The sequence below is a fragment of the Anser anser genome, assembly GCF_964211835.1.
Source record: "Anser anser genome assembly, chromosome: 1".
Taxonomy (NCBI): Eukaryota; Metazoa; Chordata; class Aves; order Anseriformes; family Anatidae; genus Anser; species Anser anser.
The window spans coordinates 117884600-117911548 of NC_139720.1; the positions used below are offsets into that span (position 1 = coordinate 117884600).

At 44.9% G+C, this 26949-nt stretch overlaps 2 long non-coding RNA genes across 2 annotated transcripts; both read right to left on the minus strand.

The window, feature by feature from the left end:
- Positions 1 to 7150: 7150 nt before the first annotated feature.
- Positions 7151 to 14240, minus strand: LOC310892642. Its single transcript, XR_014578283.1, has 2 exons — positions 13551 to 14240; positions 7151 to 9189 (listed from the first exon to the last, which is right to left on the minus strand). It is a non-coding gene; the product is annotated as an uncharacterized lncRNA (long non-coding RNA).
- A 5579-nt stretch (positions 14241 to 19819) lies between these two features.
- Positions 19820 to 24173, minus strand: LOC310892640. The gene is made up of 4 exons (XR_014578281.1): positions 23881 to 24173; positions 21792 to 22041; positions 20650 to 20696; positions 19820 to 20557 (listed from the first exon to the last, which is right to left on the minus strand). It is a non-coding gene; the product is annotated as an uncharacterized lncRNA (long non-coding RNA).
- Positions 24174 to 26949: the final 2776 nt, after the last annotated feature.

The window sequence follows — 26949 nt, forward strand, 5'->3', positions numbered from 1 at the left end:
TTGTTAGGTCCTATTTTTGAATATGTTAATCATTTCAGAATTAAACAAATCAAGAACAGTTTGATAGTCTTGCCGAGTAAGTGGATGTAATTAAGGTTCAGTTAGCTATACCCTAGTACAGAGAATGGATATTTAATGAAAGAAGGTACATTTGTGCTCAGTAGTCACCTCGTTTTAAGGAAGTAGGTCTGTAGAAGAGAATAACATCCTTGTCTTAGATTTTCTTTTAAGAAGTTTCATGGGAAAACAACTGCTGACAGTCTGGACCACAGCTCTTGTATGCTTTGTACTTGCCTGTGCAGGACCTTTCTGTGACATGCTCTTTATTCTTGCAAAGCACGTGAGAAGAGGGGCATTAAATAAGGATCACAGTTTGTTTCCAGGTCTGTTTCTTGTGCAGAATTTAGCTGCACACCCCTTCACACAGAGTAATTTTTATCAGAGCATACAAGAGTATACAGCAGGAAACAACTGTTTCTGCATGTCAGAACAAGTGCTTCCATCAGTGCTCTACATTGTATGTGCTATGGCAGTTTGCGAGTGGAGGAGAGCAAGTGTCCAGTTTAATGAGAGCACTGGTTATTGGAGAAGATGGCACATCAGATGCCTATGCCCACTGGAGAAGTTAGGCTTGTACTAAAGAAAACCACTTCTCCTGAGTCATGGTCCTTGCCCATTTAAATAATGCCTTTAGAAGCTGTGAGAGAAATGTTACAGATATTGGTCACTTTGAAACCAAAGTATCTCTTCGTAAGTTGAAACACAACCCTTTCTTTCATATCCCATTGCAGTCTTATTGACTCATTGATTAGGCATTCAGCTCCTATTAGAGTCCCAGGATAAAATTATTCAGAGAAGATCTGTCCTTTTTGAAAGACATTTGCTTTTGATAATGGAAAACTTACTGCTGTGCAGTTCCATAGCCCACTGGCATTCTAACACACATCAATTAAAGACATGTCAACCATGGGAACTAAACTATGAGGTGTTCAATCACAACCCTGAAAATAGCTCTTCTCTCTAAATAAGTGAGTAAAACTGAATTTATGCCTGTGCGCAGGAGCAGGCTGAAGGTAAATCCAAAGGGTTCAGTCAGAAACTTGGGGTGTTCCCTAAACTGCCAGGGCAGGGCGTTGAATGCAGGATGCAAGGTAGCTGCTATTGCCAGTACAATCTTGGGGCGGGGTGGGGGTGGAGGAGCCCAAGCCAGTTTCCACATTTTCCAGAAAGGAAAAGGACGTGGTTTGGCTTTCAGCAACCCGGGAAAGCTCCCATCAGCTTTACTGAGACTGGTACCAGGTGACAGCCCCAAAGCCACCAGCCACCCATTTGGTGCTCCAGCAACAGTGGATCTTGAGGCAAATGGGATGCTCCCAAGTCTGGTCCTTGATAAGCACTCGTTCCTGAATCAGTGCCTCTACAATGCAAGTAATAGTAATAAACACACAATTTGCAGAGTAGTGAATAAGGCAGCACATTATTAAGACATTATTAAGCGAAAACCAGCAATATGAGAAGGCTGTGCCATATGTTACCACCGAAATCATGTGTACTTCTTACCTATTGCCCTTGTGGTTGCATTGCTATTTAGAAAAATCTGTGTGTAGAGGGGTGTAATATATGTACTCTGTGCGTGTGTGTATGTGTGTGTGTGTTGAAGCTTTATTTGCTGTGCGGTGAGGTTGGGGAACAGAATTTGGGGGCTGGCTGTGTAGGCCTTCAGGATGTAAGCAGAAGGTCTTAAAGAGTTATATTTTTATAGACTGTGATGAAGCTTTGGGTCCCAGCCACACATAGGCTTTTCTTCCAGAAAAGTAAAATGGCATGGAAAGCGGGCCAGGTGGCTGTAATAAAGTAGGGATAGTACAACCCCACCAGCCCTGGACAAACTAAGAGAACTTAATAAAAGATGCCTTTTTAAGTAATATTTTTTTAGTGCCGAATTGTTAAATAAATATTTATGAGCAAACTTTCTATGTATTTAAAGTTTGTGTGGTGCTTTGTACTAACTAGGTGAACCTGTTATATGTTTACACATCTTAATGATTGTCCTTGAGGTGTATGTAGTAATTCAATGAATTTTATGCCAGAAAAACAATGAAGTTCTGTGTAATAGCAAATGATTTAATTTCTAATGAAATTGTAGGCTTTTGTAGTGTTTGTGTATCTTCTGGTTGGCAGTTACGAGTTGTATTCTTTCTGCAGTAAGGCTTGTACGCTTGATTGTAGAGAGAGGCAATAGGATGGTAGATACCATTGTTCAAAAAGAAAACCCTAAATATTGCTACCTTATCCATTACAAAATCAGGTAAGTGGTGACAAGCCTGGCATTTAGATTTTGAGTTGGAATAATATACCCAATACATATAGGGCAGGTTAAAAATAGGTGAAGGATTTGTTTATTTAATGAAACAGGACTGGGAAATCTCACAAGTCCTTAATAGCAACATGTAAACAGGCAAGCCTAGAGACTGGAACTGCACTAGTTTGTTCATATTTTATGAAGCTGGCCAAGCTAACTTCATTGCTTGTGCTGAATGAGTGCAACAGATAGATGAGTAGGCTAAATGGGCGAAAATGAAAATTTTTTCCTCCAGTCTGTCAGCGGTACTAATATGAAGAATTTAAGGAAAGTATCTGAATTTAAATTCGATACATACATTGGCTTTCAGAAGAGTTCGGTTAGCAACAAAATCCCATTCAGTCACAAGGGAAGCTGCTAGCATGTTTGGAAGCAAAAGCACGATTTATTTTTTATCTTACTGTACTTGATTTTTTTTCTTATGGCTGGGAGAGCAGGGCTTAAAGCATACACTTCAGTCTAATTTATTTATTTATTTTATTTTATTCTATTTATTTATTTATTTATTTATGTGGCTGGACATTTGGGGATTCTCTAGAAAGTCTACAAGAGTCTGCAACATAAATCAGTCTGTGGGTATGACCTTCTGCTGAGCGATGTGCTCTTACCGCAACAGTTGGTGATCTGTGAGCATATTTAGTGATGTCTCTTTTTAAGAAACCAGGCAGCATCCTCGCCACGGGTCTGAGTAAAGCACTGCTGCAAAAAAAAGGGGGCGAGAATTTATCAGAAGTTTTTGTCTCAAGAGTTTCCAAGTTCTGGGTATGTTAAAAGCACTGGTTCTGCCTTGCTGAGTTAGCAAAAAGATGCATCACTTAGACGGATAATGCATTGTCAGGGGGAGAGGCTAGGGAAGGGAACAGCAGCGTTTTGCGTGCTTCTCTGGCTGTGCCTGTGTTTTTCTCCCCTGGGAACATGTGGGTGCACCGTACCCATGGTGGTGGCAGAGTGCACCCGCCCCTGGGGAAATGTGGAGGTGTTGCTCTGAGCGAGTGGGAGACGAAAGCTCTGAAGCTGTTGGGCTGTTTGTTTCTGAATGCTGTTCCAAAGCTCTGGTTTAGCACAGATTATGCACTTTGAATTTACAGCACGTGATGAGCAGCACGCTGCTTTCCTGCCTGTGGCGTAAGGTGGCAGGGTACTCATTCTCCTCTCCGTTCTAGGAACCTAGCTTCACCGTGAGATTTCCCTAAACTTCTTCTATAGTCTGTGTAGGGAAAGAGAATCTGCACGTGAATTGTTCAGATGATTTAGGCTACTTTCTTGTTCTTTGGAAAGGAAAGGTACAGAAACATCAGCTGCTCTGGTAGCTTTCTCTTGTCCAGCTCAGCTACACCATACAAATGCACCCTAACTTTCTTCCCCCATCACTTCTGCTGGCCCCAGTCCTTGCCTGACCCCATAATGAGTGAAGTGAAGAAGCTAAACCAACGGGGAGCTCATCCAGCCAAAAAACCTGAAGCTTTCAGCTCCTTTAGCTCCCTGAACTTTCTCATCCTGGGAACAGATGAGTGTTTGTGCTGCTGCAAGGCAGGGATTGGGAAGATACAGCTGGACAAAAGAGGGGAGAATAAGATTGCCTCTTTTCCAGACAGTGAGATGCTGGCTAAGCAGAGCCTAATTGCAAAGCTGCACTGTTAGCAGTAAAGAAAAGAAGTCCTTGTCAGCTAAGTAGTTGAAAGAAGAGCTACAGATGTAGTGATCCAAGTTTGGTGTTCTCAGTCCAGCCCATCCCCTGTGCCACAAAACCGTTATAGTGCAAACGCATTCTAGATTTGGTGTGACCGTTTGTATCATCTATATGATACTTATGCCTAGCAGGGTAGAAAATAGCATATAATAAGGCAGTTACCCAACTAGGGAACATAGTACTTTACATCCAGGTGGAGAAAGTTTAAAGTCTGCTGTCACAGCACTTGCATGGTATCAGAACTGTCCAGGTCTGGATCTCTGGATCTTACTCTTAGCAAATAGTCAAATAAATAAATAAGTAATGCAGGTTATCTGGGAATATACGTGGCATTGTTATTTATTTTTAAATCACACGACACCAAAGGTCTCTAGTTCATAAGGGATTTTCAGAAGATGCCTTGCCAAGCGATGTGATACAGCCTGTTACAGGTGGCTTGGAGCTCAGCGTGCTTCTTGCGATATGCCTGTAGTAACTGGCGTTGGAAAACAACTTGCAGGCAGGTGCTCCTGTTCGGTGTTCCTGTGCCCAATAGACACTGTGAATACATGCCTTGATAGGGAAGAAGCTGTAGGGTTTGTTGCTGGAGATGTGATGCTTAAAGAGGTCCTGGAAAGCTGAGCGCCATCCCGTGATGCTATAATTTACTGCCAGGGACTGGGACTGTTAGTGCCAGGTAGCCCTTTCAGTCTTGTTTTCTTACCAAAATATGAGGTGTGACATCATGTATGCCATTTCAGTATGCTTTTAGCTGGCTGAATGGGAAATACGAATAAAGATTGTTAAAAATGGAGGAGAGGGATAACTGAATTTCTGTAAGATCTAAGTGACTAGAGAAATACCGACATTTGTCTCTAATTCAAAATTATTAAATATTGACCAAATGAGTGTCGTGTCTTCAACAGTGAGTAACACCTGGAAGAGGGCAATATTTAGGGTTTTTGCCCAAAGCACATTTAGTCCTGCTCTACTGTTTAGTGAAAATGCCCAGTGCAGATGCCACCAGAGCCTCATCTCGTAGAGTAACACTGTAATAAAGAATGTGGTCTTCTTGTGGAAGTCTTAACCTCTTCCGATGAAAATAATACATGACTCAATATTTTCATGGTGTACAAGTGAAATGTAATTTTTTTTTTCAATAAAATTAATTTCCTTTCCTAAATGGTTATTCATTTATTTTTCTGCTGGTGATGTTTCTCTTTCTCCAGGTAACTGGGAGTGCCTGGCTTGCCTGGAGGTCAGGACTGTGGGATTCACATGCTGGCATTTGCCCCCCTCTCACAAATACCTCCCTTGTGTTACCTGGAGCCAAGCCCTACGTCCATCCAGCAGAGCATTGCTGATCCGTTTGCCTTTCTCCTTCAGGAGGTGCAGCAGAGTGCGTTGCTCGCCTGGCCTGCTGCCACCAGCCTCTGAAGGGGAAAGTCTGCTGGGTTGGATCTCTTCAACAGCAGTCCAGGAGGAGAGCTGCAACAACAGCCGCATCCCTTCCTGATCCTGTCTTGTTTTAGTCTTGGTCTTTGATTTGTTCTGCTTGATTTACACAGCAAATCCAGACACTTCAATGTTAATCACAGGTGTAGGTATGCTCTTGAATGATCAAGGCATCTCCTTGCTAATTATCTGGTGACATCCAACATCATGGGAAAGAACAAAGTATTAGAAAGTGCTCTCTGTGCATTAATTGCAGATGCTATCACCAGTGTAACTCAGCCGGAGAATTTCAGCCTTCCTAACTCCTGGGACCTGCTGAAATATCCCCCCTGAAGCGGGTGCTGCCCCTGCAGCAGCTGTTGTCACCGCTGCCTGGGCGGTTGTTCACCTTGTCCCCAACCCGTGCTTCAACATGGGCTTTATTGCTGGCAGCAGCCTTTCAGCACAGCCTTCAGAAGAGATGTACTGGACCAGCGTGGCTGTGTCCTCCAGCTGGTGGCATCGGGGGCCGGTTGCAGCAGGGAGGCGAAGGGACCACGGCCCAGTTTGCATTGCCAGCTCTTGGCTCCAGAGAGCAGAGCCAGGGATGGGACGGAAAAGATACACAAACCGATGTTAAAACATCAGGGGAAGCGCTTAACCCAGCATCCTTTATAACCCTGTTGTCCTTGCTGTACCAGCTGAGGCTCTCTCCTACCATGAGCAGCAGCCCTTTTGTATTCTTCTTGTCCTTAGTAGTGTTTTTTAGCAGCAGAATAAGTGAGGAGGGCCTTCAGAAGAGCGGTGCCTCCTCTTGTGGCAATCTGGCAGAGCTGCCACAGGCCCCTCTTCTGCAGCAGGGGTCTTCTGTGGGGTCTTTGGGGAAGTGACTGCCCCTGGGGAACTTGTGTGTCCCATGCGAGACACTCAGCTCCCGCGTCTCCTCGAAAAGGAAGCATCTGCCTCTGGTGTGTGTGCACGAGAGGTCACCAGTGCAGTGAGGTGCTTCCCTGAGCCAGCCTGGAGAGCTGAGAGGTGAAAAGCTTTGTCTGTGCTTCCTCTCTTGTGGGTTCACATGCTGATGTCTTAGTCTTGAAACTACATTTTTCATCATCTCAGCGGTCTGAATGGAGAGGGGAAGGCAGTGAAGCTGGCAGGACTCAGGAGTGGTGACGGGACCAGGCAGAGAGAAGGAACAAAATGACAGGAGGAAAAGCGATGAGGTAAGTGACTCTGTCAGGAGAGGGAGGAATACTTCTGTAACTTGGCATTGAACAGGGTATTTAGCTCCTACATAAAGGCACCGTTCTGCCTTTGATTTCTGCTCATCCTATTCAAGCCCCAGGAGTGCTGGTGCAGATGAAGACGTCAGCATCCCTCACCTCTCTGCCCCAGCAGTGGACAGCGGCCAGTGGGAGCAGAGCCCTCTCCATGGAGCAGGCTGCTTGTCCCTGTCCTAGGAACACAGTGGGCTTTTCTTCTCCTTTTCCTCTGGGAAGTAAGCTTTGTTTCAAACACAACACAAGAGGGGTGCCAGGTGCTGTGTGTGCAGGGATGGCGCTAACCCCCCCGGCAGCTCCATCCTGTGCTCCTACGGCTGGCTTGTGAAGCTGTACCCTCGATCCAGCCAGCAGCCCGACTGTGAAAAAATCCCCAAACAGCAACACTACTAATGCTGGCAAAGGTTAAGTTTTGTGTTTAATATTTAAACCAAGTTTGGCTAAATTACTACCACAGAAAAACTGGTGCCCTTGTCAGTACGAGCAAACACACCGCAGCAATCTACGGCCCCTTTTTGGAGGTCACCGACGTTGTTCCCTGGAATTGAGTAATTCCAGAGGCTTCAACTGTTTTCCAGGTGCTCTGTGAGCTGCATCCATTCCCTGAGACACATGATGCCGGGAGCAGCACGGGCAGGAAGGGGCAAGGGTTTGGAGGGAGAGCAATTCAGGGCTGGCTGCAACATCCCGCAGGCCCTGGGGACCGGGACATCAGGCCAGGTGCCCCAGGCTTCAGCCAGGGCACTGCTGCTGGGCCGCGCAGCGACGCCTGGCCTCGTGCCTGAGAGCTTTCCCTTCTTCACCAGCCAAAGTCCCTTCCCTGCCTCTGAGATCCCTGCATGACCAGGTCTGAAGCCAACCCACACAGGTGTGACTTGCTTTGAAGGTGGGCCTTTCATTAGAGTCTGCCCTCCCACCAGGAGGAGGCAGAGATGAATAGCTCGAGCATGTGGTATCATTTACAGAAGAGCAATGAAGCTGCTGAAGGGATGAGAAAACAAGACCCATGAGGAGCAACTGAGGAATTTGGGGTGTTTAGTTTGGAGAAGAGGCTGAGAGGAGACCTCATTGGTCTCCACAACTACCTGAAAGGATGTCGCAGCAAGGTGGGTTTTGGCCTCTTTTCTCAGGTGGCAAGCAGTAGAACTCAAGGAAACGGCCTCATGTTGCACTATTGGAGGTTCAGATTGGATGTTAGGAAGAATTTCTTCATGGAGAGGGTGGTCAAGCATTGGAGAGGGCTGCCCAGGGATGTGGAGGAGCCCCCATCCCTGGAGGCACTATGAGAGACATGGGGACGTGGCACTGAGGGGCATGGCTTAGTGACGGGACTCAGTAGGTCAGGTTGATGGTTGGACTCGATGATGTTGAAGGACTTTTCCAGCCTAGGTGGTTCTATGATTTATTACAGCCACAACAGTCAGAATGACTGCAAAGTTCTTTAAATAAATCCATCACAGACTTAAAAAAAAAAAAAAAAAAGTATTGGGATGTTACTTCAAAGCATCTCTGAGAGGCTTGTTTTCCTTCTCTAGAGCAAGCTGGGGAGCTGCCACATACCTTCCCAGGCTCACCTGCTCAGGTGAGGCACAAATGGGTGAAAACCATTCTCAGCACCTGGCTGAGCCCACAGCAACTTATGAGCTTGCTGGGAGGCCTTGGGATAGGTTCAACTCCCAGCGTAAAGGTTCTTTCTTCAGGAGTTGTGGTGGTCTATAAAGACATTGACAGTGAGCCCCCTGCTTTGTGCAGACAAAAGGGAATGGAAACAGGAAATGGAAAAGAAAAATTAAAAAGAAAAATCTCTGCAGTGTTAAAAAGACAAAAATGAAATGGAGAGGAAAAAAATAAGAATAAAAACAGTCTTAAAAACAAAACAAAACCACACTGAGTTTTGTTCTCAAGGGTTCAAAACGAAGTGACCTTTACTGTGATGTATTTAATGGCTTTGGAAAATACTACAGATGAGATAGTTTGCCTTTTCCTGGTCTCTTATGGTAGCACTGCACTTGCATCTGGGCTGGTAACTTCTTGATCATGCCATAGAGTGAACGGTGTGGTCGGGCTCGGCACTTGGTGGCAGTGCTGCTGTTCTGGCTGAACATCCCCTGTGCCACACGTTCATCTAGGAAAGGTGGGAATGGCAGGGCTTTTTCCTTCGTGGTAAAAAGGCTATGTCCAGGTCATCCCCATCTACCAAAGTCTCATAAAAAAATAACAGGTGGTGCTTGAACTGAAGCTGATGAGTACTCCCACAAGAAGTTAGTGGTTCTTCCCCGCCACGAAGTTAAGCATGTGTATGAGCTACCACACAGCATCCCAGATGCGATGGGAGGCTCTTCAGCATCCTTTCGGAAAAGAGGCAGAGTGTCCTGGTCCAGTGAAGGTAAAATTTATGTGATCTTCTGCAGTCAGTGCCATCTCTGCGTCCCCATACTTCTGCCCTGTAGAGAGGGAATAACATTTCTGTGTCGTAAAGAACTACGAGGTAAACTCACTTGTGTGTAAAACACTTGAATGTCACAGAGATGAGGGATTTGCAAGCAGGTGGGCAAATGTGGCAGTCAATGGGGTGGATTTGGGGGTGTCAGGGCATGCCTGGGGTACCATCCCTCACCCTCCTTATTTTGGAGCCCATGAGTGAACCTCTTTTTCTCAAGGAAATCCTGGGTTTGCTCACCTTTGGTGGCTTCACAGCACACTTGCTCAGGCATTATCCTCCTATTTTCAGTCTGTGAAAGAACAAAAGTCCCCACCAACCTCCCCTGTCACCCAGATGTGTCCAGGCTTACTCCAGCCACCCATATCACCTCCAGAACTATTTTGTGGCTAGCCACAGTCATGGTGTGCAGGGAACTCTTAGGGTGGTGAGGCACTGGGACGGGCTGCCCAGAGAAGCTGTGGGTGCCCCATCCCTGGAGGTGCTCAAGGCCAGGCTGGATGGGGCTTTGGGCAGCCTGGTCTGGTGGGAGGGGTCCCTGCCCGTGGCAGGAGGTGGAACCGGGTGGGCTTTAAGGTCCCTTCCAACACAAACCTTTCTGTGATGCTATGACCCTGTGAACCCAGCAGGACCAAGCTGGACACACACCTGCCTGCTGTGGGACAGAGGCTCCAGGCAGGCCCCTGCTGTTTGGGTTTGGTGCTGGGGTGGCTGTGCAGAGGTACCACAAGCGTTCAAATCTACCTCACCTGAACAGCAACTAAAGGAAGATGGGCTAGCACAGCGCCGGGGCTAGGCCAGACCAACCTGCTGGCAATGATTTCTCTGTGCTGCTGCGCCCAGCTGGTTGTCATCAATATGAGGGGTGTGTGTGTGTGTTTTAACCACCTCTTACTCTCCTTTAACAACTCTGCAGCCTCCAATTTTCTGTGGAATTAGTATATTTTTTCTCTCATAGCTGTACAAGTGATTCTGGGGCACTCATGTACCTCAGTGACGTGTGTGTATAGGTACACATTTGTCCCCTCATGGAATCAACATGCAGCAAATCTCCTTAAGGCTCCAGAGGTCCCCATACCTCAGAAGAAAAAGGGTTTGGCTGTGGACCAAGTTGAGTGCTTTTATTGCAGTTTGGTTACTGCTTAACTTTTGTTAATCCGTGGTGAATGCACATTTTAAGTGAACAAGCACAAGTGATAATCTAAATGCTTTAAAACTTAGTGTGTGTTACTGACTGGGCCCAGGGTTTACTCTCAAGTTATCATTAGAGCAGCATAGTCACGCTGAGCTGATACTGATAAACCCTTCTCATCCTTTGGTCTTCTGTCAGTCCTGGAGAGCAAAGGGAAAACAAACTGAAAGGGCTCTAGCTAGCTGACTGCCCAAGACTATACAAAATTCATCTAAAAATACCAAGTTGTTGTTATAACAGACATTCAGAAAAACAGGAGAAATTATGATAAAGTAAAAGGCTCCCCCTTCTGTCCTTTGCAAAAAACTCACTTGAGTGAGCTCTCTGTAAAATACAACCTTGACAAGTAGAGCATGCGCTTAATTGTTTGAAGCTGCATCCCACATGGGAAACCCCGAAACACACATGGTGCCTGCCGTGGCACTCCAGGAACACACATCTCGAGGGTGCTGTGCAGTCAAGAAATTCAGATTGTTCAGCAGTTCGTGGACCTTGTCCTGAAGTGCTGACCTTGAGGGCACCATGTGGCTCCACGTGCTGTGCACAGTGACGGAGCTGCAGTGTAGCTGGGAAGGAAGATGGAGCTTGGATTTGGGAGAGTCCTTTTACCCTTTTTTCATCTCAAAGCGTGGTTTTAATTAACTGACACTCTGTGTGGGCTTGCTAAGAGCCAAGGAAAGGCTGAGAGAGAAGAAATGTATGGTGGTTTCCATTTCAAAATGAAGTGACTCATAATCCAAGGCATTAACCCACGACCTTCATGATTATAAATTGATTTTGGTCTTAATTCATTTTTAAAGGACTGGGGTTTTCTTTGTCTTTTTCTTGAAGGCTCTTATTCCACCTCAGGACTGTGGAATCAGCCTGGGGAAATCTTCTATAAGCCCTGGAGAGGGGGGATGGAGCAGGCAGGAGCTGCAAGGGTGCAATGCCTGTGCATACATGTGCAGGGTACCTCCAACGCTGCCCCTTGAAAGTGTTGCAGCTGCAGGCAGCAGTTCTGCTCAGGTGCTTCCCAAGTGATGCTCAGTGGGCAGAAATCTCTGTTATTCCATCCCCCGAGGGCTATCAGGTCTGGAAAGCTCTTCACCCCCTCTAGACTAGCCTACTGACACTGTGCCCTGTTTAAGTAAACTTTCAAAGACATGCAAGCGGTTCAGGAGCAGTTTCATACTGACCTTGGGACTGCAGCAAAACCTCTTACCTCACTGAACTCTCATGGTGTGTGCTGAGGTGAAGGGTGCTTTTTGTCCCATGCTTGCTCCAGGAGCAAGGGACAAGCTAAACAATAACTTGGGAATTGAATCCCAGTGGTTTTAAAGAAATGCAGGGCAGAGTTGTTCATGGTGCAGGTTGTTTCTTGTAGCTTAGGGTCAAATTCCTCCTTTGGACAACCACCTGGCACTTGCCACACAGGGTCATCGAAAAGACAGAGAAGGAATGTGGAGTATTGCTCTGCAAGGTTATTTAGCAATACCACCTGAAGGTACCAATGCTGTGCAGCCTTGCTCCCTTACACTCACGCAACAGACACTTCTATTGATGGCACACTGATGAACCTCCCTGGTTCTCCAAGATGCTTTCATAGTGACAACTCTGTCCCCACCAGCTCTCCTCTTTCTTGTTCAGTCTTAACACTTGTTTTCCTAACATAAATAAATAAATAAGGTGATTTGTATGTAGTTCATGTCATGAGTTTACCATATTTCTTTATTATTTTATTTTATTAAAAGAGAGGTGAAAATAGAAAGGCCTCAGTCCCGCTTGGTCAGTGTTCACCTCAGTCTGCTCCCTGCCCAGTGTTTGGCACTGGTTTCTATCTCTGTTGGAAAAGTCATGAATTAAACCGGCCTCCACGAGGGCCTCCTCCCCTCATCATTTGACCTGCCCTCTCACTGTTTGAGGCCCCGCCAATCTGCCAGACATTCCTGTCAACCTGATCCTGGCTCTGGCCATCTCACACTCCAGCCACCCACAGAAGGAAATTTGATGAGGAGCCCCAAGACCTGTGTTTACCTCCTTTTGCCAGGCCGACATCCCATCCTTTATGGGAAACTCGATGGGGAGCCTTCGTCTCTGCAGCTCAGCCCAGCACTGCCCAGGTCTCCCACCCCCTGGGCTCCTTGCCCTGTGCCACCAGCTTTGCCTTTGGAGGATGTATTTTTTTCCATCCGCTGGTAATTCGCATTAGGAGCACTCAGATCTTGCTCTCCATGAGTCACCATCACCCTATCTACTGTAATTTTGAAATACTTTGATAAGTTTCCTGCAGTGTCTTGTCTGATCTGTTCCACATACTTTCCTCTGTGTCTAGTCACCCCTCATTCTGCTTCAAATCTTGCAATGCTTGCTTGTCCTCCCTCCTTGCTTCCCTGCTTTGCATTCATACTGAATACTGAGATGTGCAAAGGTGTTGCGATCTGCTTTCATTACTTTTTCTGCTACTGACTTTGAGTTAAAGAACAAGAATGGGATTTTTTCATTTAGTATCTGCTTGTTAAAGAAATAAATTAGTTACTGGTGCTCTTAAAAGTTAAACTTGTTATCTGTTAGCTGGGCTTCTTGAAGACCTCATTAACCAAGCATCTGATTTTATAGATGCATTTCTTAAGGTCTTAGATGCTTCCTGCAACTATCTAGCCATAGCAGAGAACTTATAAACATATCCAGATAATTAGTGCAAGTAAATTCCTGCTGTTCTGTAAGATTGGGAGGACCAATGGGTTACCTGGGCAAAGAACTGCAGGACAGGGGTGCCTCCTTAGAGGCAAGGGGACAGACGTTGCTGCTTTCTCATTCCTCAACACAACGCTCTGCTAACCATTCAGGCAGGTTCCCAGACTACTCCATTGTAACCCCAGGCTATCTCACGAGATACAGCTACCCACTTCATTCAGATCTGTCAAAATCTATGCATTTTAATCACACTGCCCTCAGATCTCAAACATACGTGGTGCACGAGGAGCTTTTCTGGAGTCCATACCAACTCAGCGCACCGGACCAGCATGGCAAAAGTGTTGGCCTGAGGAATGAAGGGTCAGTTTTAGCCCCTGTTTTTCTGGTTTCTCTCCCTTGCATGCCTATGGAGCTCATTAGAATCAATCATAGAATCACATTTAACTTGGAAAAGACCCCCAAGATCATCAAGTCGAGCTGTTAAAACCCCCCCTTACCTGGCTGCCTTGCAAGCAGAAGGTTCCCTCGCCCACGCCAGTGCTGTGGGCAGTGCTGGGGACAGTCAGTGGGGTGAGATGCAACTCCACCACGAAGTACTCGTCCTGGGCAGCTGGGGCAGGCAGTGCTCCTCTCCTGCAGCTAGCTCTCCACCATTTCCTTGACGGTTTTCAACTCACTGGAGATACCTCCCACGCCGACTGCTTTCTAAAGCTTTGAATTTGTTTTGCACGACTCCCTGCTACTGCTGTCCATGCTCCTTAGATCTATGTCGTGCCTACAGATACAAGGTGTGCAGCTCGTTATTGTTTTACGCCTCTTGTTTCATATTGCTCTTGCCAATGCAAGGGGTTGGTAAGTGATCCAAGCCCCATCCAGCCCCTGGGAGGTGTTTGGCGCTCCGAATGTTACTCACGTGCTTTGAACTGCAGAGCCTGTGGTGACCCGAGCAGAGGCAGCCCATCTGTCACCGCCTGTATACCTTCTGCACTCATGTGAACGTGCATGGTGTTCTCTGCTGCCTCCTCTTTAGATTTGGGGCAGCTAATTACCTCCCGCTGTTTGTTATCTGATCAGTCCTGATGCCACTCTTGCCCTTTTCTTGGATGCATAATTTGGGGGAAATAGTGACAGATCACTTCCACATTCTAGGGACTATTTCACCCTAAATTAATTAAAAGTACTTTCAACTCTACCCCCATTATAGCAGCTTTCAAACAGACTTTAACGACCTACACACTCTAATGATCATTTCACTAGCAATCTAATTTACTACAGGATCTTCTTTAAGGATCTTACTTCCAGGATCTGCTATAGACAGAAACGAACAGCTTTTAATCAGGGCTGCTCATTAGCAGCAGTAGTCAGTTCGGCAGGTAGCATGGGCCACCGCTCTGCCTCTTGATGCATGTGCTCATTAACAGAGAAGGACGGAGGAGAGCTGAGACCTTCTGTCTTCAAAGCATTGCTACAGATTGAACACGTTCCTGAATCTGAATTCAAATGCTGCTCCTCAGAGCTTACTGTGCAAAACTGTTTTTGGTCAGCATTATGGGCTTACTAAAGACAAATGCTTGGGAATCCAGTGCTTTGTGTAGACTTTTTTTTTAGCTGAATATTACACAGGACGTGGGATGTGTAAGAGTGCTCACATGAGTGTGTGAAAGAGTTTGATAGAGATTGAAGAAGCTTTTATGACCCAAAGAAGAGGACGCTGGCTAGAAGGGATTTAGTCTGGCTTGCAGGAAAACTTGATTTCTTTGGGAGAGCAGGGATTTTTGTGGTTTTGTTAACAAATAAACTGACAGCAAATTCATGAGATGCTGTTCTCTGTTTCTTCTCACAACTGGAGTAACCTGAGTGCCTCAGTCAAAACTAATGATAAAAAAAGACTAGGAAGACAGATCAATCCAAAAGCCTAGTAGTGCTCTGCTTTGCTCAGTGATGAAAAACCAAGCCTTTCCTCTTATGTCCATTAAATAAATGATTTAGAGACAATGATATATCCCTCTCATGGGGAAAAGAGGGTCTTGAAGTTTTCAGTAGGGGCTCTTCAGCTGAGGATGGGGGCTGCCATTAACTGATTGTGGGTACAACTGGAGCAAAGGCTAACATTAAAAAAAATATATATATATATTTTTTCAGTCAGAGACTGCCCCCTCCCTCACAGTTTTGCAGGTTGTGTTTCAACCTGCTCTGAACTTTCATTGTGAGAACATAGGCTGAGCTTGGTGTCTGTGCCTGCAGGAAAAAGAAGGGAATCCAGACATTACTGAAAATTTTCTCACGTTATATGGAATTAACTGGACCTAAATACCCAATGGAGCTGCCATAAAATTGGTTTAAACTGAAGCTTTACCTGGGTGAGACTGTTTTTTACCCCAGGCACTTTGAAACGAGAAGATTAAAGTAAAAGGTTTTGTTGCAGAGCTGTATATAAAATGAAAAGTACTCTCATAACATGTTTCACATCACATCACCTACTTCAGAAGATTCACATAGGCTTTCTGCTTTTCTGGTAGTAGCCCTCGATTGCCTTCTTCTGGATCCACAGAGGCAGCAGATGCAATGAATGAGGGACCTCAGCCAGCTTCTGCCAGCATCCCTCCTGCATCCCTCCTGCACCGTGCAGTGACCGACTCTGCGTCCGCTAGTGTGGCCCTGTCTCTCTGGTTAATCTGAAAACAGTGTTCTTTTTATATCCCCGACTTCCACAGTCTTGAGAGAGGCCTGCCAACCACAAGGGTTTTGTTCACCTGCCAGAAACCACGTGTTACTGCCAAGCTGCTCACAACGAGCTCCACAGACGCCACTCTCCAGCGGTATCTCGGTCACAGTTGCAGAGGCAGCGCTACAAAACCCGAAAGCTTTTGCAGCAGGACAGTCTGCTTAACTTTGAAACTGCTTTTTCTGTGACCTCCGGTGATATTTTAATAACACGTCTTCTATTCAGAGTGCTCAAACTTTATTTTATTTTATTTTATTTTATTTTATTTTATTTTATTTTATTTTATTTTATTTTATTTTATTTTATTTTATTTTATTTTATTTTATTTTATTATTTTTAAAAGCCCAGCCCATACATTGGCAAATCAAAATGATGCAGAAAACCACAGATGACTGCTAACTGGGAAACGAGCCTCACCCGGGCTGCTACTGTCTGTGCCCCTGTTCTGCCAGATACACCCCTCTCCCTTTCTCTTCCCCAGCAGCCGTCGAAGTTGCCAAAGCCATGGTACCAAATGCTGTGCCTAGACCTGTTTTGCTTAACTCCTGAGGAATGGTATTTCCAAAAAGCCCCCTAGGCTTCCCATCGCCTAATCACTTGGGGCTGCCCAGGCTTCCCGAGGTGGATTTCCACCCCACCGCTCATGCTGAGCCCCTGGTCTCCTACGGGACCCCTCTGCAGACCCCTGTGTGCTGGCAGTCCAGCCAGGCAGGGTGAGCAAGCATCATTTGCTCTGCTTCGAGCCCGGCTGTGCGCGCAGCCTGGAGCTTGCAGGCGGTGCTCATCGCTTTGCCACACAGCATAAACCTGATTCACTGCTGCTCTTCTTTCTAAGGACTCTCTTTATCTTCTAGGTCCCTACAAATGCCAGAGACAAAGCAGAGGTGCTTTATAGCTTGCTGAAGGCTGAATGGATTTCATTTTCCATTTATAAATGAAATATTGGTCCTGTTATGATCTGGCTCGGAAATCTGCCATTGGATTTAACAAGGCCAGCCTGATGATTTATATTTTAATCCTGTTGAAGTATTTCAACGTACAAAATGATTTCTTCTTAGGAGGAGAGCTAACTAAACAAAATAAAACAATATCCACCATACAAAACAAAGTTCCCTACCACCAAAAATACCTTATGATATACACTGATCACTTACAACATCCTTGCTCTTTTAGGCTGATTAAGGAGATGTGCAAAAGCTTGTATTCCTGATGAAGTTCTGTAAGTTTTAAAGTCACTTCTGTAGCTGCCTCTCATATTTCCCAAAAATATACAATGGTGCCCATGTACAGGTCTCTAGATGTTTCCTGATTCTTGCTGTATTAACAGTTGTGTTCATTTTAATTCATTTATCTTACTTGTGTGCACATTTCTATGAAATGAAACCAGTAACTCTAAGCATTTTACATAAAACATTATTATTTTCATAAAGAAAATTGTTCTATGGAAAAAGCAAATATTCTCACTACAAAGCAGAGAATGGGTCAGTATGTTTACTGGAAAATACTATCTAGATAATTTAAATATTGAACAAGTTGTCTTTTGTCAAGTCAGGCATGACAAACCAGGTGCTGTGAAAATAATGCAAAGCATGTGAATGTTCTATGCAATGTGCAAAATAATTAATATATACACTAACTTTCACATGTGCTCTAAAATGTGAACTGATCATATCAGGTGTGCGCATGTTGTTCATTTGGACAGATGATCTTTCAAATGCACTGTAAGCTGATATCAAGTGTTTTACTCTCTTCTCATCAGTTCAAATTCAACCCTGGCAAGTGATAACCAACACAAAAGGTAACTACTTCTCTGATTAAAAAATACGTATCAGGAGAGAGGACTTTTTTTTAAAGATGGGAAAAATGGAAAATCAAATTACCCTTTCAAAACCATTTCCTAACTTCTGAGTCAACAGCAGCATGTTTTTGTTTTCTAGAGGAGAGAATTTCTCCAGGGACTTGATCACGAACCTCTGCATGAGTGTCAATAGCCACAGCTGCAGGCAAAGGCACGGCTGTGGAGGTGTTCCCACATAACTGGCAGGTTCCAGTGGGCGCTGGTCAAAACAATGATCAAGACTGAATGATCAGGTACAGGGGTGTTTATACACATAACTGGGAAAACTCTACAAAGTATGAGAATAGGTTATTTCCTGATACCCTTTCCCATTACTAAAATGTATAGCAAGGTGAAATGGAAGCCATATGCATTTCAAATGGCTCCCAGAAATTTCCCACACTGTTATCTGAAGTATAAAAATTAAAAAATTGGAGTTCCCTGATAGGAAAAAGCAAACCAAGGGCCTGCTTCACTGGAACTGAAGCTCCAGGAGCTGAGCTTCTTGCCTTTTGCCATTAGCAAATAAGGCAGCACGAAAACCACATTTATCAGAGTCGCTGTGCCATTCTTCTTTTTAATCTCAGGAAAGAAGTGAAGAAGTGCGTGAGCAGAGGGAGTGAGCCACCCTCATTAGCTCTGCTGGCTCTCATCTGTCTTTGGGGAAGCTCATTGATCTTGCTCTGCAAGGAAGACTGCACAGGTACTGCTCACCAGACGTATCAAGGTTGTCATCCTCTACAGTTGTTCCGACAACTTTTCCCAGCATTAAAATCAGTGGAGTAGCTGCAGATGAAGATGCTTGGAGAAATTTAAAAGGCAGGAATAAGCAGGAGGGTTACGTAATGATTTTAGAGTTGCTACTTTTTGACATGAAACACTGAGCTCAAGGAAACAATTATTTGGTCTCAGAGGTTCCCCTGCTGTGCTCCTTGGTGGGCAGAAGGCAGCAGGCATAAGGTCATTCTCATCAGCGTGCTGCTCAGCAACTGGGGAACCAGCCATTAAGTTTAAAATAGCCACAAGTTATTTTCTACACATCCTTTCCCCAGTCTTGGACCCTGCAATGGCTTTCTATAAATGAATGAGTTATTCTTTCTGTTCCAAGCCAGCACGCCACGGCTGAGCGCAGGGAGCTGGATAACGCACCCCTTTTATTCACAATATCTCTGACTGCCGGCTTTTGGCTTGCTTCCTGAATATGCTTCCTTGGTCAATAACATCTTGTTATAATAAGCATATGCCACCTATATGTTTCCTGTGACTCCACAACTCTTCCTTACTATGACTCTTGTGGCCGATAAGTCAGAAATAATTGAAGTTGTCCTTGGCTCTTATTGCCCAGAGGCAGTGCATTTGGAAAGCACTGCTGTCCAATGGCCTTATGGTACAGCACATACTCCTTTTTAAATTATAGACTACTGAATTTGACACTTAAAAATAGAGAGGAAAGAATACATTTGTTTTCTCCTCACAATGCCTAGTAATTGCTGCCCTTGTAGTGTCCTCCTTCCAGCCCCCCTACCTCTACCCAGCTTGTGTAGGCATTTAGAGTCACAGAAACACAGAATCGTAGACTGGTTTGGGTTGGAAGGGACCTTAAAGACCACCTGGTTCCACCCCCTGCCACGGGCAGGGACACCTCCCACCAGACCAGGCTGCCCAAAGCCCCATCCAGCCTGGCCTTGAGCACCTCCAGGGATGAGGCACCCACAGCTTCTCTGGGCAACCTGTTCAGTGCCTCACCACCCTCTGAGTGAAGAATTTCTTCCTTATATCTAATCTAAACCTACACTCTTTTAGTTTAAAACTGTTCCCTCTTGTCCTATGACTATCTGCCCAAGTAAAAAGTCACTCTTCATCTTTTTTATAAGCCCCCTTTAAGTACTGAAAGGCTGCAATGAGGTCTCCCCAGAGCCTTCTCTTCTTCCGTTTGAGAAGGCCATGTTCATCCTGCAGTGTGCTTAAGAATACTCTTCTGAAGAGCCAGACACTTTTCTGTATTTCCCTGTGCTCCCTCAGGTGATGATCATTGATAACTTCTGATTTGTTGCCTTTTCTTTCTTTTCCTTCTATCCTTACTCCTACCCCCTGGTGCAGCTCCAGAAAGGTGGAGAGGGCCCAGTCATATGCAATAGCTTTTCTTTGCTGTTCATTCTGTGTTTTTGTGGCAATGTGTTCATGACAAACCAGTCACAGGGAAAGGAAAGGAAGCCAGCCTGTTGGGGAGAACCAGGGAACAAGGAAAAGAACAAAAGCAAAGGCTGGGGTCTTGGCTATCCTCGGTTTGTGGGGCAAGTAGGAACCTCCTTTCAGAGAAACCACGTTTCTGAAGGGAGAAACTGCACAAATGTGTGGGAGTACCTACTTGCAAGAAGATGTTATAGCACTCATTTCACTTTAAGAACCTTTTATTTTTAGTGTTTTGGGGGGTCTGGTATGTAGGAGGAGAAGGTTGCTGGTGGCAATCACAGAGCCCCTGCAGAGCGTATTGTGTAAGCTGATAGGACTGTTTTCAGTATCTACACAGTATGATTTTAATAGCTAAGGACAGCATTATGATCATATCATGCAAGCCAGATGGTCCAAACTCAGCCTGCAGTCAGATCTGGTCAACACTACAAGGGGCAAACAATTGATCACCACTGAAGTAACATCTGGGAGGCTTCTGGGGCTCAGTTTGATGCCTGTGGCCAGTCTGTGGGATTCCTCCTTGGGGAGATGGAGAAGTAGATGACATTCAAGGCATGGAGAAGAGACCAAGACACTGGAAGGGCACTGACTGGGCACCAACTGGGTAGTCAGGCTGCTCGGATGAAAGATTGGCCATGAAAGATTCCCAGTGTAGATGATGGGCATTGCTTGCATTCATTAGAAGGTCAAACAAGCATGGTGTGTTGCAGTCCCTCAGTGAAGACACTCCAATTAGAGCTCCTGAATAGCTGTAACACGATTAAAAATATTGTGTTCAGATAAAAAGTGTTTTCTTGGTTCCTTGTCCTTTTGGGACATCCTTTCCTTCCTCCCCACTTACTTGGTTTTATTTTTTTTCTAGATGTGTTGATCTGTCATGGCATCTCTCTGTAACAAAAGGCGAAAGCAAAAGCTGTTATTTTCAGAGTCAGTTAACTGGAGAAAAAAAAATTGTTTGTCCCTAATAACTCTTTAGGAAATCTGAAGCGAATATTCGCCTCAATGAACTGAGTGAGAAGGTCATTAAGTGAGGTATGTTGAGGTGATGGGAAAATGGTTTCTTAACTTTTTTTTTTTCTTTTAATTTGAAAATGTGCATGAAATACAGACATTCAGAAGGAATGTCTGAGGAAATGGGCTTGGGAAATCTGAGATGGGTACAGGTATATTCAATAATATGTATGTGTGAAATATTTCGTCACTTTAAAAATGTGGTCAGAGGGAGACATTTGCCAGAAGAAAATTTATAGAGACAAGGTGTGTGTGTATGGGGGTGGAAGGGTGGGAATAGCTGAAGAAAATGCTATTTCTCTGATCCATAAACTGCTGGACTAGCTGCTAAACTGGGATAATTTAGGCTCTTTTCACTGAGTCCATTAGAGATATATTCCTCTGTAAGAGATGAGAAGCTGGATCCTAACACAAAAGGAAGAGATTAGAGCCATTGTCACTGCAGCAAAAATGAATCTCCAGAAACATGTCTGTGGGAATAGCTGGAATACAGAAACCACTGGTGATTTGTTGAACCAAATTAATGTAGATGCTCCATAAGAAAGAACTGTCTTTCATATTTTTATAGTTGAATACATTACTTCATTTCATATGTTTTGTATCCCTTGAGTCACTCTTATTTTTCAAACACACTGTGAAATTCAAAACACTCCAAATCTATGCAAAGCCTGCTTCAGTCTGGGGGAGATGTAGGAGAGAAGGGGAACGAGAAAGGGAGAAAAAAAGTCCTGGGATAACATCCAGAAGTATTCAACTACAGGATTCTCCATCTGCCAAGAACAGAAGAGTGTCATTCTAAAATGAATAGCACACAAAATGCTGAATGAAGTGAGCATAAGAAGCTCTATCAAATCAACAATTACTTGGTGAAAGAAATACATGATTTTCTGGGCTGAAAGTGAGCTGAAATGCAGTAAAAAGAAAAAAAAGTCTGTTGCCAAGTATTACATCTGGAGAACTGCTTCTGCATACTTCATGGTTATCTTCTCAGGTTCCCGTTATACTAGGCATTCCCTGGGAGAGCTCTCTCCTGACAGAGGTGCTCACAGTCAGGTTTTGGGGGTGCTCTGGTCACTGTAAGTAGGAGAGACAGTGCTTGTCCTCATAGTCATGATGCTGCTCTTACAATCGTATTTATCCTCCAATGCATGGCGTGATAAGCAACTTTTCACAAGCTGTAGGTGTGTTCATGTGCACATTTCCCACCTTTTAGAAAATACACCTAAAAAAAAAGTGAATGTACCCTAAATTAAATGGTCCTACAGCAAAACACATTGCCTTTTGTGGTACGTTAACCTCAGCTAATAACCAAAACCTCCTGCTAGCAAAACTTCGCCACATACATCCAACACATTTTTGTATTATTAAAATCACTGATATAAATATGCAATAGTTAGGAAAAGCAAAAAGTATGTTTCTTCTTAGAAACGGTTACTGCCCCTCAACAGTATCTGCTGCTTTTTCTCAGAGGAGTAAGGATGCTCATAAAATGAAGCTGAACACTGCTTTTGTTCATAAAACTCTGCAGTGCTTCTTTCAGTTATGTTCTCAGGACAGTTTCCATCATGCTTGGACTTGGGGTTTGGATCAGAAAGAAACTTCCACCTTTCTCACAGCTCCCTTCAGTTTTATCTGAATGACAGAGCTTCAACAGCCAGTGTGCAGTGGCTGGCCACGCAGAGCAGCTGCTCTGAGCCCCAGCCTCTATAAAAGTGGGGAATATGCAAGAAAATGAAAAAGGAAGCAGGGAAGCAAGATTTCTAGAGCAGCTGCTTTGGCGTTGCTTACTGTCGGCTGTGCTTGGCAGCCTTCAAGTAGGCTTAGCTATGGGCAGCAAGAGCTGGAGGACGGGGACTGAGCCAAAATGAAGCGGACAGGTTTTATTCCCTTTTGCATTGCACATCTTAGACCAAACATACTTAATTTCTGAAAATTACTGATATGAAATACGCCCACCACTAATAAGGCTGAACAGAGCAAAAGATACAGGATTTGTCATGCTCCCTTTTGGCCAGCTTCTCTTCTTCAGGGCTTCACTGGAATATGAAGGCTGTGGCAGAACTGCTGTAATTGGCGTGCTCTTGAAAATATGATGATATAAATAACCAAAATGAGCTTGGAGTCAGAGATTTTTTGGTCTGCTCCTTGAGGTGAGCAGAATACTAATTAGTCTGGGAAAAACAACATTATTTGGTCAAATAATTTAATTATTGCAGCATGCTTACTTACTTATTTGCCTCCCTCTAAAAGTCTCTTCCTCCTCTTTCCTCATTCTGGCTTTGTTGGTATGTCTATTTTAATTGCCCAAATTTATCTCCTTTGTCCCAAATGGGATGTCCCCTTGCCATTTCCTTTGTGTTCTGCATGGAGCAAGAGCTATGTGGAGTTTGGGGCTGTTTCAACAACAACAACAAAATAAACTCAAATTGGGAATTAATTTACAGATTAACTCTGTGTTCTGTGCAAGGGCTGCATGGGAAAGGACTTCCCTAAGTATCAGGAGATGGGTATATTGGTGTTTCAGAGATAAAGAAACAGCCCAGTAGCCCTCCTCTACCCACACAAATGGTGAATGTGAGGTTGCTGTGTTCCCTGGTGTCAGCGGTGTTGCCTCACCCAACTGTTGAGAAACTTTTGATATGCCCTCCCTCCACAACCACAGGTATGTTATGAAACTCCAAGATTTAAAAAATCTTCACAGTGTCTCCCACCCATCACTGATGGAGCCTCAGAAGCAACTGTTAATAGCTGGAACAGTGCCTCAGCCAGCCCCTTTGGTGGCTCCCGAATGGCTTTCTCTTGGTCTAGCCTGGCTTCTCTTACCTCTGCCAGCATGGTAATTGCATTAGCCACTTGATCACAGTTAATCTTTTTACTATTGTATGAGAATAATATAACAAAATGGCAAAGAAAAATCAATAAGTCTTCACAACCCATCAGTGCATCAGATGAGACCCAGCAAGAGAGCAAGTACAGCATTTAAGAGGCTGTAAGCCGATTCTCTCAAATTAAAAACTAATGAGAAATAATAACTGGAAGACTCCAAATAAGGTGTACTTACGACTGGCCAAGATATCCTGCCAATAAAAAGGGAGATGCAAAGGAGCCTCCCAAGACAGCCAGCACGAGGCACCTGGGAGGATGGTGGTTTGGGAAGTGAAGATAAATACTTCCCTAACATTAACCCCACCACCACCCCCAGCTGTGGATCTCGGGAAGTCCCTCTCTGGTGTTGATGTTTCACCACTGAACAGAGGAAAGCCAAAAAAACTGGAGAAAGTGCATCCTCTCATGTTCCACCAGGGGTCCCAGAGCGTATTCCTTCTGTGCTGACAGAAGGGTCCATCCCTTCCCTCCCTACCTGAAGCCGTGACTATCCTGGGGGCAAAACGTCTCCAGAAGAGCTCTGTGAGAGGACCTTCCTGGGGGTTATTTCCAACATGCGACTGGGGGAATGAGAAGAACTTAGCTCAATTATTTTGTTTTAAAACATCTTCCTCCACAGCCCGATTTTATACTTTAAAGTAGTTTTACAAGCTGTGGAGCTCATGCACGTGTCTGAACCTGAAGGAGGAATTGCTTCATCACTGGAGGGGAAGGACAAGGCATGGAGGTGCAAGGTCAGCTCTTTACTCTCCATAGCAAGCTGTACTGTTGATACCCTTTGAATTTTTGAATGGATTTTTTGAGTCATGATATTTTACTTGCCAGTAAGCTTTATCTAATCTTGGCGGTTTATAACATCATGCCCTTTCATGCATTTCTCCCCATACCTCTCCTCAAAATGGGGAATCGTTCCCATCAACTATATGCAAATCCATTTCACGTTTTGCAAAGTTTTGCAAAGTCTCTTTTGCCAAAAATGAACTTGACCACAAGTGTACCATTGGTCTGCCAGGACAAGAGTCAGATGTGTTTTCTGAGCATCTCTCAACTTCCCTCACGTTCCTCTTGTATGTCCATCGAGTGTGCCTTAGTTGGAGAGCACTCTTGCACTTTGTCGCGTTAGAGGGGACTTACCAGAGTCCGGTGTTTGCCTGTTTCAGAGCCCTGCCAACGGCTTCCACTGAGACAGTTTCACAAAGGAGAACGTATTTAATAAGGCAACAGACATAACAGATTTGGAATTGCTGTTGATAAATACACTTACTGCAATAATGCTAATATATGGTAACAGTGCTAGCAAAATGCTATCCTGGGTATTCCTCACAAAAGGGTGAAGGCACAGAGCTTACCAGGAAGGCATCCTTGCTTTGGTGGAGGACAAAGAGCACAGTCCATTCACTGCCTCCTTGAGGTTTCCAATTTCTTCTCCCCCCCGCCCCCAGATCTTCTTTTTCCCTCATTCAGATTTTTTTTTTTCCTAACACTAACTTTTTTTTTTCCTACTATCTCCTAACACTCTTTTATATCCTAACATTATCTGTTCCCTCTCTGGGGTGATGTTTAGCATGATTTGGGTGAAGAGTTGAGTACTGTAGTCATATATGCTTAGCGTGTACTTCATTAAGCTCATTATCGTATTCAGGGGTGTTGCCTTTAATTTTCATTTACACATAATGAAGCAAAAGGTTTCACTCAGGCACTGTGGCCCTCAAGACTCTGTTCTGCTGCCAAAACAGGGCCGCCGACACAAGACTCCCTCCTTTGGCAACCTCTCATACCAAACCTGCGGACCTTCACCCACAGAGTTTGTACAAGACATAAGCAAGAACAAGATGCTCAGCTTCCTTGTGCCCCAGGCTGGTGCTTAGCAGTGATGCTAACGAGTCTGACTGTTCCCCCACACTTCAGCTGGGTGCAATGCAACCACGCCTAGGCTAGCTCTCAACGAGCTGTCTTTGCTTCTCCAGCACTGAAAAACCACAGCAGTGCCCGTGTGGTCCAACCACTCTGAATGCTCGCTGACTTTCTCAGGGCTCTTTGCATCCCACGCTGCATTTGGTGGAGGCTAGCTAGCAACCTAGATAATTTAGAGGAGGTTATATATGTGCAGCTGACCCACGAAAAGGTTTGCTTTCTCCATGGTATGGAAAATCTGGCGGGGGGGTGGGGGGGGGCTGGCATTACAATTCTGTATAATGCCCTGTCTTAGTGGGCATCTGGCCAGGGGGAGGCTCGCTGCTGCTGCTGTTTCGCAAGAGGTGAGTAATGGCCACGCGTTCACTGTGGCTTGCAGCAGGCTGAGACACGACAGAAGGAGCTCAACACTATTTCCTGCTGCCGTAGTGAAAGTAATCTGTTAAAATCTGTAGGTTTGGTCCTGTAACGGGAAATAATAGGTTTTTTCCCTGGGGTAATGGGATCTGACAGCGTAGCAAGTGCGCTGTGACGATGTCTCTGGTGTCAAGCATGGTGTCTTGGAAGTTTGCTCTTTTTATTTTCCAGTGAGACAGCTGCAGGGGGATTTTCTGATGGAGCAGGTCTGTGACCACAGCTCAGGGGAAGGGCTGAAGCTGTCAAACCTTCAGCCCCTGCCCACGTCCCCATCGCAGTCACGGGTTTTCTCGGGATCTGCAGCTGGGAGCACAGGCACCTTGGCATAGGTCTGTGCTTTGTTAGATGCTTTTCATTACAGGCCACCTCTGAGGATTCAGCACAAGCATTTTTAGAAGCTATCCTGCTTAGTTTGCTTCTTGACAGGACTGATTTTGCACAACTCTGCGCTGTTAATTAATAAATAATAGCACAAGAGGGTAACAGATCATGCTGCAGGGGCCAGGCACTGGCAGCGTACTCTCTAGATTTTTTTTTTAGATGTCAGTGAGCAAACATCCTGTAGCTCTCTCGATTTACACGAAGATCTTTCCTGACCATGTACAGTGCTCAATCACACCCATATTTGGGAAAAATAACAACAACGTGAAAAAGATAGGACTGAAGCTGATTAATTTAATGAGGCAGGCAGCAAGGAGCAGTCATGAATAAAACCCCCAAACCTCTATCGTCAAAGTCAGGAACAGATACGTGCTGGCTTTTCTAAACTTCAAGCCCAAAAAATAAATGGGCAGGGGCTAAAAAATAAAGCGGGAGGACTTCTAAATGATGGTATTGGTGCAATGAACATAGCAGCAACGTGGAAAATAAGCTGAGCCATGGGACAGCACAGCTCGAGGCTGCAGCTGATGAG